The 13,914-nt window shown below is 38.2% G+C and overlaps 1 protein-coding gene across 1 annotated transcript in view; it reads left to right on the top strand.

Moving 5' to 3' along the window:
- Positions 1–13,914, top strand: part of SYNE2 (spectrin repeat containing nuclear envelope protein 2) — a 287,952-nt gene that overhangs the window by 48,779 nt on the left and 225,259 nt on the right. Inside the window, exon 2 of the mRNA XM_033106953.1 lies at positions 1,029–1,158. The gene's annotated coding sequence lies outside the window, so the exon portion shown is untranslated. The remainder of the gene's footprint in view (positions 1–1,028; positions 1,159–13,914) is intronic.

Raw genomic sequence — 13,914 nt, 5'->3', positions numbered from 1 at the left:
TGCATTTTTAAAAAATTGGTCTATTGAATATTTAGTACGATTGCATCTAGCTGTTGGCTTCAGGTTTATTTATTTTTTTTAGTCCCCCCTCCAAACATTTTATTATGAAGGATTTCTATTATATAGTAAAGTTAAAAGAGTTTACAGTGAACATTCATATACTCAACGCGTAGATTCTACCATTAACATTTGGTATACTTGCCTTGACCACTGATTCTGTACATTTACCCATCCCTCTCGCTATCCTCTAATACATTTTAAATTTTTATATGTATGGTTAGGTTTATTTTGATTAAAAAAAGTCATCCGTATGGGAGAAGTCCAGTGTTTTATTCTCAGCCCCAGGATACAAATAGTGGCATACACATACATGAAGCAATACTTTTAAAGAGTTGCAGAGTAAGAATTACTTTTACTGGAAGGATTCTTTAAGAGTCAAAGTGGGGATAGAGAAGAAGTGTGTAGGTGGACAGATAAGTACTTGGGAAATAACTCAGTCTGATAGATAACCCATCAAAACATTCTTTTTGATACAGTTTTTAGTTTCACTTTGCAAGTCAAGCAGGGTCAGCCCTTATTGTTTCCAGTAAATGGCGACATTTATGGAGCAGAAAAGGAATTAAGTTAAATAAAAAGTTTTAAAGAAAATCCTTGCAGGATGGAGGTGATAATAAATACACAAAACGCCTAAGATACCAGTTTGTGTCAACTTTACTTCCTCTAGACAAGATATGGAATCTGCGTAGCTTTTCTTTTTACCACGAATGTAGAATCCACAGTGCTGGCTCTTTTGGAGTTCTGCCAGCAACTCCAATGAGCATGAATAGGTCACAGGGCAAAATCTTGATTATGATTCAGAAAAGAAGGCGTAGTCACTTTGTTCCTCGTGAACTAAGGAAGCACTCACTACAAAGCTCTGCTTCTTTTGGAGGGCAGGTTATGATTTCTGTTGTTTTCTGGTGATGCATATTGACTAGAAATGCAGAACTGCAGAGTACTAATGAGGCATTTATCCCTTTTACTTTTAGTTCACTTCTTGAACTGAGATGGACATGATATAATTCCTTTGAGTCAAAGGATGGCATCCAGTCCTGTGCTTCCTGCCTGAAGATGAGCAGGTTTCCTTGGGCATCGACGATCTCCACATTTCACTGCAAGGTAATTTAGGTTGGGTGGGGTAGCACCGCAGCAACTGTGGAAACCTGACCCTCATCTGTTCGCGACTCATACTGCTTTCTGTCTCACGTAGTTTTCCAATTGTAGACCTCCCAGCATACTGCTTTAATGTTTTTATTGCTATCTTAGCTCTCTAGAAAGTAAGGAATACCTGGAAGGAATTTGGTATCTCGGTTTTCACTCTGAGTGTATGTATTTTATTTGCAGTGAAAATTAAATAGTTAACCATAGTTTGCTTGGCATTGTTTGCACTTGTTGTGCGTCTTTGTGCATAGCCTCTTTTAAATGTACATCCTATTTTGCATTAATAGAAAGGAATAGTGACATTATAAGTGAGTGATAACCTTTCGGCCATGTGAATCGTGTGCATTTATGCAGAATAAGTACTGTCTGTATTTTCTAAGTGTTTCTTGTGGAGTTTGGTAATATTTGTTTTGTACTTTGAAAATTTATTAGCCACTAGACTTTCTTCCTTTGTTGATAAAGCAAATCGTGGAGCTGAGTAAAGTTAGCTAGTGTAGAAGAAATAAGGCTACGGCAAGTTTTTGCAAATATTTATGTAACTATGTATTTTAAAGTAATTTAAAGATTATGAACAGTGTTATGCAGCAGTTCTTAGAATGTTACTTAGAAGCCATAGATTGTTGAGTCCTTTATTATTTTTTATTTCTAATTTTATTTATTAATTTAAAATTGAGGTATAATTGACATACAACATTATTTTAGTTTCAGGTACACAACATAATAATTTGATATTTGTGTATATTGCAAAATGATAACCACAATAAGTCTAGTTAATATCCGTCACCACACATATTTACAGAATTTTTTTTCTTGTGATGAAAACAAGGTCTACTCTTCTAGCAACTTTCAAATATGCAGTACAGTATTGTGAACTATTGCTGCCATACTATACATTTATTTGAGACATTTATGATAAGTTCCCAAAATGACTTTCTGATGTTTTCTTTTTAAAGACGATTAAGTTCTTGACTTTGGGGTCAATAGTTATGGCAATAGACTATAGCTATGTGTATCAGGCTTTTAAAAATAAATATCATGTAATTCAGATAGACTAAGAAACGTAATATGTTGAGAGATAGTACTTTTAAAAATTCTCACTAAGTACATTTCTTATGGTTTCATATATAATATTCATAAGTAGTTGGAATCAAATTTTTATTTAACTGAAAAAAAATCAATATTCTTATTTTTCTCTGAAGTTTTGGTGGCACGGGAGTCATTAACCTAAAACATATCAGGAAGATGGTGCATCAGTAAATAGATAAATCTAATTTCTTTAAAATTTTCTTTCAATTACAGTTGACATTCAATATTATATTTATTTCAGGTGTACAGCCTAATGGTTAGACATTGATATCACTTATGAAGTGATTCTCCCGATAAGTCTAGTACCCGCCCCCACCCACACCATACGTAGTTAGTACAGTATTATTGACTGCATGATAAATCTAATTTCTAAGGCTGGCTCTGTCACCTGCTAGTTTGAATTTGGACAAGAGACTTTATCTTTTTTGAACGTCAGTTTCCTCATATTTGAAATATGGATGATAATGCCTATATTGCAGCTATGTTTTGAAGATGGACAATAGTACATGCGAAGGGCTCAGTGCAGTTCCTGACAGAGTAGAAGCTCAATGAGCACATTGTTATTTGTTTTTATATATTTACAGTGAAAACCTTTGTCTCAAAAGATTTCTTGTATAGGAGCACAAACCTAGAGTAGAAACTGCATGGCTGCTAAAAAAAAATTGTAAACCAGAAGTCTGGCTTTTACTGTTTTGTTTTGTTTGGACATTTCTATTTGATGGCTTCCTGTCACATGGGGATCAAGTCTAGACTTCTTGGTGTAGCTCACAGGCTCTTCTTCTCTGGTGCTCACCTTTCTCTCTGCCGTCTCTCTCCTCTCCGCCCTCATCTCCACCTCACCCCACAAGCACCCTGTCTCCATCCCCACAGCTCCCTAAGGGGCCATAGTCCCCCTTCCTGTTCAGGTTGTGCCCCCTGGAGCTCCCTGCCTTCCTCTCCCACCCATCTATTCTTCTCTATCCCAAAGTCCCCCAGACTCAGCCAGCCTCCTCCTGAGCCCTACTCGCTCTTCTGCTGAGATTTGCACTTCCTCCTCTGTTCTCCCATGGTACCATTGTAGCACTTACAGTGTTACAGTTATTAGATTTAATGTTTTCTCTCCCGCTGCAGAGTGCGCTCCAAGACTTTTATGTACATGCTGCTCGCTTACATACCACTCTTACATACATTACTCATTTGATCTCCATTTGATCCCCACAGCCACATTGTAGGTAGATATTTTATCTTCAAGGCACAGAGAAGCTGTGGCTTAGGAAGATGGAATTACTTTCCCAGAGTCACATACCTAGCGAGCAGCGGAGCTGGGTTTTGACCTGGAGGATAGTTTTCTTTACGCCGCACCACACCCCGTCAGACACATTTCAAAAAACAATCTGAAAGAGGGAATTTCCCCAACAACTTTCTCTGGAAAATCCACTTAAATCTTAGCTTTATCCCAGTTAATCCATAGCAAACTTTTGCAGCCTGAATATAGTTGAACACCTTTAAGTAACATTAATGATCTCAGGCTTACAAGTAGCTCAAAATAATTAGCAAATTAGTACTATGAAGTGAGTGGTTTGTTACAATGTGTTTAGAATTATACTAGGTTGTACAATCTGCTTTACAATAGGAGACGAGTATGGGGTGCTTGCAATAAAAATGTGATGTACATTTGTTACAAGTGTGAATGATTTTCCTTTATGCTGTATTTAGAGGATCGTGGTGCTGGATGCATTGTTCTGTAGCAGGAGAGGTGGGAAGCTAATACTATAATGTGGTGAGGTTGACACTGGGTGACAACGGATGCTCCCAGGAGCCAGGTACCCTCTGGAATATCAGCCAGGAAGTTCACATGACTATAGCACGAAGATTTAACTGTGAAATGAATAGATTTCCTGAAGTTAAGTTCTTTATTGTCATCAGCAGATTTATAAGGATTCTTTCAGCTTAGTTGTAGAAAGAAAGGAAGAAAGAGGGAGGGAGGGAGAGAGAGAAGGAAGTTAGGAAGGGAGGGAAGGGGGAGAGAGAGAGTTGGATATATTTCTGAAGGTAACTTTGGTTTTGTGGCAGGATTATTATTTAGACAAAAAATTGACGGACAATATTATGTACCTTAGCTACTACTGAACTGCAGGCTTTGGCCATCATCTTAAAAGCACTTGGCTTTGTACACTATGTAAGCAGACTTGTATTTCACAAAATTCAGATGTGCTTAATGATCCTTGTGTAATATGAGAAAAGAGATTTTATGTAATGTGAGAGCTCAGGATCACTGCTCATAAGAAAGATTTTTCCTCATTTTAGAACCTTGGCCTATGTAACTTATAAAGCCTACTTTATTTTAACCAAAACCTACCTAAGTTGAGACAATTATGGCCGTACCTTAGAATAATATGCTCAAGGAAAGATTAAGATATCTGAACTGAAATGTAGTGATTCATTGCTGATAGGCTGTGAAAACAGATATCCCGTGTGTGCAGGACGTGCAAGGACTCAGGCCTAAGGAATCAGGAAGTACTTTGCTGAAATTTATAGAGCAGGACGATAAACAAGTGAATTCATCTTTCTTTTTGCTCGTCCTTTGAGAAAAATGTTTTTGAGGGATTACTGAGGGCCCTTTTTGTAGGGAGATAGTTATGTTCACTTAGTTTCATGAGGAGAATAGCACTGACATGGTTGGATTATTGGAAGGAGAAAGAAGTGGCATTTGTGAATTTGAGCAGATCAATGTAAAAATGGAATTTAGTGCCTTTTGTACTACTGTGTATGGTCCATATTTTAAATAAATTTGATATATGAAAGTTCAAGCTATTAAAATGATAAATAAATGGCTGTCTTTACAAGTTAATTTGCTTTACCAAGGTGTCCATTATAGAATTTCTTTAAAGAGTTAAATTTCCTGGCAAAATAATAGGTGCTTCCTTTCCTTTTATCCTAAGAAAATAGTAACTGCATATTTTGTCTGAAATAACATTTCTCCTAAGTTCTCCAGGTGGGAAAGGTATGTTCAGGGAACAATTCTTTGGTATGATTATGAAAGCAATAAGGGATCAAGATGGATAAGTATCACAGGATTTTCAAGTTGGAAGGGACTTTCTTTGCCATTCAATTTAATGTGAGTCCAAAATAGGAATCCCTTCAGAAGTATTTCTCAGATTAAGAACCTTGAGGGAATTGAATTCAAACCCATGAGGTTTGGGGATTATGCTTTTAGGCACTAGGTAACTATTGGGTCTTCTTTTCCCCCTTCTTCCGCCTCCTCCCTCCCCCACTCCAGTTCAAGTCGAAGTTTCTCAGTCTAGTTGCGTAGGACACAGTTCCCTGGCCCATGCTGGTGTTATGAGCCTTGTACTCCTTCCTGCTGAGGCAATTGGTTGCCGGTCGTCTGTCGGCCACTCACAGCACAGCTATTGGGTCTTGAGAGTGAGAGAGTAGAACATGGTCAGAGGCCAGAGTTGTGTGGTGAGGTGACTAATCTGGTTTTGAGGTACAGGAAGACTTAAAAAGGGTGAAGGCGAGACAGTGGAGTTGGAGGCACCAGTATGAAAGCCTTGCACATATCTGGATGTTGGGCAGTGTTTGCTTGGATTAGAGTTACAGCTGAGTATGAAGTATGGGGCAGATATGAAGACCATTAAGGTGGAATACTCAATAGGACTTTGCAACTATTGCATATGGATAATAAGTAGAGTGACTCCAAGGTTTTTAAGCTGAGCTGCTTGGGATAATAGTGGTAGCACATATAATGTCCAAATCACTATCTTCTTATTTTGTGTGTTTTCATTTAGTATTTTACTAGCATCAAATAATAAGACTGTTGAATATTATTTTATATCAATGTGCTCAAAATCAGTTGTAGATAAAATATACTATTTACAAAGAGACTCTTTCATGAGAACCTCCTATGTCAATGAAAACGTAAAGGCACATTACAGGTGGAGGACCCATTTGAAAGTCAAATTAATAATAAGTGATATTCACTGATTGGCTGACTCATCTTGTGATATTTTAAATAACAGTGATGGCAATTTTGAACTCTTTTGGACACTGCATGTTTCTGATGTTATTTCTTTTGAACAGATAAATAAATTTTTGGCTATAAAAGGACACAATAAATTTACATAACAAAAGCAAGTTATTTTGTTTTCAAAAATGAGGTAGGCCAGTGCTTTAGAAAAACAGCATCTGAGTACTGAATGTTATCATTAATTAGATACAGAACTAGGAAGGAGTGTGTATTCTATTACCTTTGCCACTACTCGAGGAGTTAACTTTCATGCAGTCTTGCCAAAATGCTGGTGAATGGTTAACTGTCTGCATGAACCTGGATAAAGCCATGTTCAGCCAGTTACTGTATCATTTCAAACAATGCTCATATGTTTTATTTAGTGCTGTTATCGTCTAGATGACATATTTTAAAAGATTAAAAAAAAACCCTCTCTGCCTTCTGGGTAGATATCATTACTTGGTAGGGCTCAGTAGTGAAATGTGAGTCTCTGTGGTTAGGTTATTACTCTATTTAAATTTGTTCATTATTTATGAGTATCCATCTGAAGGGAGGCTTTCAATTTATGTATTATTTTTAGTGACATTAGGAATTATTTGTGTTCAGCAGGTTCGATTACAAGCGTAATAGTGTGATCTAATGTTTAATTTTATTCAGTTATTCAGTTTGTGCAGTGGGCTGGGTGTTAAGGGTACAAAGATAAATAGATGGAGCACCTTTAAGAAGTATGTAGTCCAGCTGTGCTTTTGATGTCATGTGAAAGTGAGAAAATGACCTGGAATGCTAATGTAATGACTGGTATGAAATTAGTTGAAGTCTTCAACTGTACAGGGTCATATTCCTAATTTTGGTATCCAACATAACCAATTCAACGAAAAGATAATTGAAAATGTTGTTGAAATATCTTTTCATATTTCAAGTTTAGGGAAGTGAAGAATAAAAATATGTATAACATATTATTTGCAAGGTGAGTTATATGTTCCTCTTACTGTAAAAAATCATACATTTTGGTGACAGCATCCTGGAGTTTGTTGTCTTCTTGCTGAACCCCCTGTAATTGTTCCTTAACCCTGAGTGTCTGCTTGTCTTAGGACATCACCTGCTTTCATAGACCTTCTGAGTTCCTCCAAATGTGTGTGGGGTGCCCTGAAGCGGATACTCTTGTATCTTTATAGCCAGTGAAGTTTCTGACATATTTTAGGCTTTCAAGAAACAACTGTATAATGAATAAATGAGTGGCTAGGCAGAATAAAAACATGGATTTCTTTTGACAGGAGGCAGTGAGGCGTGTATATGGTGTTTGGAGGCTCAGTAGTGCTTTAGTATTGTGTTTCTGAGAGAAATTCTATTGTACCTTAGGATGGTGAGTGAATGAAACTGTGAAGTCTGAGAAAGCGGAACAGGACTAAAAAAAGGCTTCTGGGTGGAATTTCTACCCTTTTGCAACAAGTCCCCAATGTAGAATTTAGATGGAAATAATGAATGAAAAATAAGAAAAGGACATGTATTAGCAGACAGTATTTTGACTGTCTTAACCAAGTTAGACTACTTAGTTAATTATGAATAAAAGCAAATCATCTCTGGGGTCTTTTCTAGCTAATTAGAGGATTATTACACCCAGAGAAAAATAATCAAGTTGTAGTTCTTCACTGGCTATCTATGTTGTACTGTCCCAACACAAAAGCTTCCAGAAAGTTCCTGATATCACAGTAGCTGATAATGTCTTTTGCTGTGTTTTCTGGGAAGATTATTTGCCTTGATATTGTAAAGCTTCATAATCTTAAAAATATTCCAGTTAAACAAAAAATAAAATAAGAGCTCTTCGAACAGTGGTATTTGCACAGTACAGTGTTTTTCCGGAGAAAATTTTTTTCTTAGGTTGTATATATAGTTTTAGCTTCTGGGAATTTTGATTCTGTTTTTGCCAGGAGTTTGGAGATAAGCTTACTTTATTCTGGGTCAGTTACATTTTGAAAACGAGGGCAAGATAAATCCAGGGTTATTTAGAGTCCTGTTAAAGTAGGTTAACAAAGATCTCATTCATTCCTTATAGAAATCAGAATCCTTTTTAATTAGCCCCATGGGAGATACAAGATTTTTCTATGCTTTTGTGTATATGTGTGTGTGTTGGGAGGGGGTTTAATTATTCAGAACTTGAATAGTTTATTAGGAAAAATAAAACTCAAAATAATTTCCCCTTGAAAAGGAGAAAGTAAGAAGTCAATATAACATTAATTTATAAACATCTGGTAGGTTTAGGGTTTACACTCTAAAAATCGGAGGTCATCGTAAATGTGCCTCTTTAAGAGATTACTTCCCTTGTCTGATTTCAACATTGGCCATCAATGTTTCTCTGACTGGCTCCATTTTTCAGAAACATTCAGGTAAATTTTGGTAAAAGGTAACTGCATTTGTTGTTCTCAGTATATATGAGAACTGAAGTTTACCAACACTGTGTCATTTAAAAGTGGTGAATAAAGGGATATGACTGATTTATCAGAGAGATGAAATGTTTGAAGTTCTAATGTGTCTATCAGGAGGAGACATGAGATTCTGGGATGAATAATCTCTCCTCATCATTCAGCATGCATCCCTGCATGCTGAATGAGCATAGGAAGAAAATGGCAGAAGAGTAGCTGCACACTCTTACAGACCATCTCTGGGGTGGAGCAGCACTCCAGGTCGTGTCTTGGTCTTTTAGTCTTTACAGCACAGGGGACTGCCAATCACAGTAGCAGTGCAGTGTCACAAGAGGAAGGGCAGCTGGCGCAAATGTAGACCAAAAAGCCCTTGTGAAATATGAGCAACATTTAGGCTCTTTCCAGAACATTGGAATAGTTGGCCTTGTCTTCAGTTAAGTAGGATTATTAACAGTGGGAACTAGTTCTGTCTGCCTCAGTCTGAATGTTTTCTCTGCAGAACTTCCAAGGGGTTTGATGTCTTCAAAACAAAATGTTTCTAACATACCTGTGAACGCTCACTACTTTATCACATACTTTGGTTTTTATGAGTACAGGTAAATGTTTATGGATTCATTCATGCAACATGTGTTTCTGAGACCACCTCGTGTCAAGCACTATTTTAGGTTAAAAGAGTACTGAGGCTGGCAATTCCAGCAAGCTTCATTTAAGTGCTTGCATTTAAGTTAAAGAGACAAAGAATAAATTATCAAGTAAACTTTCAGCACATGATAAGCTGTACAGAGGATTAAAAGTGGGTTTATGTGATAGTGGGTGGGTGTCTTTAGATGGGGGGGAGAGATGGCCTCTCTGAGGAGGAGACATTTAAGGAGCCTTTGAATAACACAAAGGAGCTGCCTTGCAAAGAACAAAAGAAGAGCATTCCAGTCTGAGCTAAGGGTTCAAGGAAAAGCTCAAAGATAGAAACAAACTTGGTGAATTTATGGAGCAAAGGAAGCCTGGTGGCTGGATTGTGGTGGGAAAGGGGGTGGCATGAGCTGGTATTGGAGAGCAAGGCACGGCAGGGCTGAATCAGGCAAGCATTTGTCACCTCTCAGGTAAGGTGTGTGGCTGGGAACCACCGGCAGATTTTAATTAGGGGAGTAACATGATCTGGCTACTGTATTCCAAAAGGTCACTGTGGCTGCTGGGTGGTGAGGGAATTACCTCGGAACAAAAGGCGAAGCAGGAAAACCAGTTGGGATGCCTGTGCTGTGTGCAGTCCAAGTGAGATATCATGGTAGTTTGGATCAGTGTGGTAACAATGAAGAACTGAAGATTATTTTCAAGGATGTTTGTGAATGCTGGGGATATGCAGAAAAGTTAAAAATAATTTCTAAATTTTTGGCTTGAGCAACTGAGTACAGGTAATCTCCGTTTAACACAGTTGTTAGGTTCCTAAAAATTGCCGTGTTATGTGAATCCATGTTATACGAAACAAAGAGCTAGTACAAAAAAGGGGGTTAAGTTCCACAAATTAAAAAAACATACTAGTATATTTTTATAATTAAGAGAAATACCTTTACTAAAGCAATTTGCACCAAAAGTATAACATATTAATATAATTAAATAGTGTTTTCTTCATCATTACTACTAAGCACCATTTACCGAGGACATTTTCTTTTGACAGGATATCTTCCTCCTCTGAACTTAATACTCCATAAACAAAATGGATTTAAAATTCTAATAAATTTTAAAATTCTACAGTCAAATCTGGTATGACATCCACGCTTGAATGCAAAATTTCAAATGAGATGAATTTTGCTCTTAAAAGCTCTTATTACGTTCCGTGTCGTTCGGGGATTTCCCCAATTTCGAATGAGATATTTTTTGTGCTCTTAAAAGCTCTTATTACACTCCGTGTTTGGGGATTTCTCTAATTCTCAAACTGTGTTAGAGTGAAACCGTGTTCTAGGATGCTGTGTTGTACGAGGGTTTCCTTCAATTCTTGAACCGTGTTAGAGCAACACTGTGATAGAAGTGCCGTGTTATGTGGGGGTACCTGTAATTGATGCAACTAAAAAGACTGGTAGATGAATAAGTTTGGGGGGAAAAGGAGTTTTTGTTTTTTTCCCCCATGACTGATGTGAGATGCTTATTTGATAATCCAAATGGAGATGTCAGGTAGACAGTTGGATGAAAGGATCCAGAGTTCTAGGGAGAGATATAAATTTGGAGCCAGCAGCATATGGCTGGTATATTTACATTTAAAGCCATGGACTGGTTGAGTCACCTCTGGAATGTGTAGCTAGAGCAGACCTTTGGGGTCTTTCAGTGTCTAGAGGTCAAGAACATAACATGAGCAAGCAAAGGACACTGTAGAGTAGGTAAGGACAAATAAGGAAAACCAGGTGAGTGTGATGGCATGGAAACCTCTTGATGAAAGTGTTTCAAGAAGGTAATATGGTCATCCAGGTAGAATAGAGAAGTGGCCACTGGATTAGGCTCATCGAGTTAGTTGGTGCCCCTGACGTGGTTAGCCACACTCAGGTGCTGGAGATGGAGGCCTGACTGAAGAGGGTTGAGGAGAGAATGGGATGAGGAATTGGAGACACTGACTCAATTAATGTTCTTAAGAAATTTTGCCATGAAGGGGAACAGAGATATCAGGAACTTGCTGAGCGGAAACGTAGGATTTTTTAAGATAAGAGATACTACTTACTACTCCATTACTTGTTTCACTTTTTCTAAGTATAAGTTAATTTATTCTTAGAGCCCCATTCATTTCTTTGTTCATTTATTATTCAATAAGTGTTTCTGAACACCTGTTGTGTACCAGGCACTATGCTGAATGCATGGGATGGTACGTGGCACATGCTGTCCAGAAATGAATGTTCTGATTACAGGGTATAGATATTACAGACTAGTGCAGTATTTCATGTGTGCTACAGGTGAGGGAAGACATGGTACTAGAGAAGTACAGAGTAGGAATACCTAACCCAGACTTGGGGCTCAGGGAAGGCTTCCCAGAGGAAGTGATTTCTAAACTTAGATCTCAAAGTATGTTGGCAGATGAGCAGGGTGAAGATGGGAAAATGTTCCAGGTAGTGGTAACAGCATAGAAAGTCAGAAGATGACATGAACGAGCCGAACATGGCACATTTCAAGGAAATGGATGGTCGGTGAGACTGAGGATTAGAGTTTGGAGAAAAATGTGCAGAGTTGAGGCTATAAAGGGTCACCTAAGTATATAGGGGTGTGCAATGTTTCCTAAGACCAAGGAGAGTCAATTGAAGGATTCTGAGTAGAGACATATTCAGAACTGGTTTTAGAAATCACCCAGGCTGCTGTGTGGGGTGTAGTCTTATGGGAGTGAATGTGAAGACAGAAAGAAAGACTAGTTTGCATCTGTATGGTGGTCCTGCTGAGACAGAATGGTAGCTGTAGGAATGGAGAGAAATGAGTATTGAGAGATGTCTAATAGGTACAATTTTCAGGACTTTTAAAATATTTTCAGCTTTATCAGGGTTTTTTGATTGACTGGGTAGGGCAAAGTGAGGGAGAGGGAAGTATCAAGGATAACTCAGGTTTATTCTTGGGCACATGAGTGAATGATGGAACAATTCATTGAAAAAAATGCAGGAGAACCACTTTGGTTGGGAAGGACTTGGTTAGAGATGATGACTCCGTTCTGGAAATGTTAAGCTTGAAGAATCTATGGAATAACTAAGTAGAGATACCCAAGAGATAAGTGAATATATGGACATGAAGCTCGTACATGAAGCTCTGTAGAAGCAGACACCTGGGCTGAAGGTAAAGATTTGGAAGTCATTAACATATAAATGGTATGTTACATTTACATTAACATATAAATGGTAGTTTGCTCCCTTGGAGTAGATGAAAATATCTAGTAAAAGAGAAGAAGGGCCTAGGCAGAACATTACAGAGACAGAAAAAACAAAACAAGCCCATAACAGAGGAGGAGGGGCATCCAGAGAAGTAGGAAGAAGACCAGGTGAGTGTGGTGTCATGGAATCTGCAGATGGCTGGTGCAGGGTGGAGCACGGTATCAGACGTTTCAAGATATCTGGTAAGTTCTGAGAAGCATCCATGGGGTTTAGCAATGGAAATATTATAGGTAGTCTAGCTGAGAATTAAGTGGAGTGCTCGGGGTGGAAACCAGCTGTTAGTGGGTTCGGAAGCGAATGGTAGGTAAGAAAGTGAAGATAGCTAATATAGACAATTGTTTCAAGAAGTTGAGGTTTGAATGCGAGGAGAGAGATAGGGTGGTAGCTGGAGGGGCCATGGACCTGACATTTCAGATGATTTTAGTTATAATGAAAAGAATGTGGATTTTGGTATCAGACACATCTGGATTTGAATTTCTCCTCTACCAGATGTGAGATCTGGAGCATGTTGTCTGGACACAGTAGACTTGCTATAAATGTTTATTGAATGAGTCAATAAAACTCATTCATCTTCTGGGAGCTACAGCTTTCTCATTTATAAAATGCTTCCCTGACCACTTCATTGAGAGGCTGCAATGAAATAGTTATTGGTCCTTACCCTTGAGTTCCCACTTATTCCTGGACTTGTCTCAGCAAGCTTTCTGAGCCCCTCCAAGTGTGTCTTAGTATACCCCACGTATTATAATAGATTTATATTGAGTTACATTGTGTTCATATCTCAGAGTCTATTATTTCATCACTATTTGTGCCAGGCCTTTCCTGTTGCCTTGTGTTGTCTCAAGCCTAAGTCACTCACGTAAATCATGCCAATAACTTTACAGAGGTGTTTCTCAAAGTGAGCTCTGTGAACCCCCCGGCATCAGAATCTCTGGGAGTTGGGACGCAGAACCCTGCTCTTAAAACAATACCCCTGCGTAATTTGCTGCATTTCGAAAGTGTAAGAATCCTAGATTTGTAATCACAGCACAGCTCTCTTCAGTGCAGTCTGGTTCTCTCGCACTCAGAAGTCAGAGGTGTTTGGACTGCTGCCCCAGCGGAAGGTGTTCAGGCTTCACAAGTCTTAATTTTCAAAGAAAAATAGTCACAGACAAAAGGTAGTAAGGAGTAAGAAATATGTGTTAAAAGAAATGTAACTATTTCCTTAGTTTCATTCCACAGATATTTATTGAGCAACTCAAATGAGTCAAAAAAGGGTAAGAAGAGGAGAGCCAATAGTACCCTAGATTCTAGGCATTTTATCTGTATTGTGAGCTCATTTTCATGTGCCAGAAAT

Source organism: Rhinolophus ferrumequinum, chromosome 6 (assembly GCF_004115265.2).
Source record: "Rhinolophus ferrumequinum isolate MPI-CBG mRhiFer1 chromosome 6, mRhiFer1_v1.p, whole genome shotgun sequence".
Taxonomy (NCBI): domain Eukaryota; kingdom Metazoa; phylum Chordata; class Mammalia; order Chiroptera; family Rhinolophidae; genus Rhinolophus; species Rhinolophus ferrumequinum.
The sequence above is the reverse complement of the archived record's forward strand: the minus strand, read 5'-3'. Positions and strand labels throughout refer to the sequence as shown.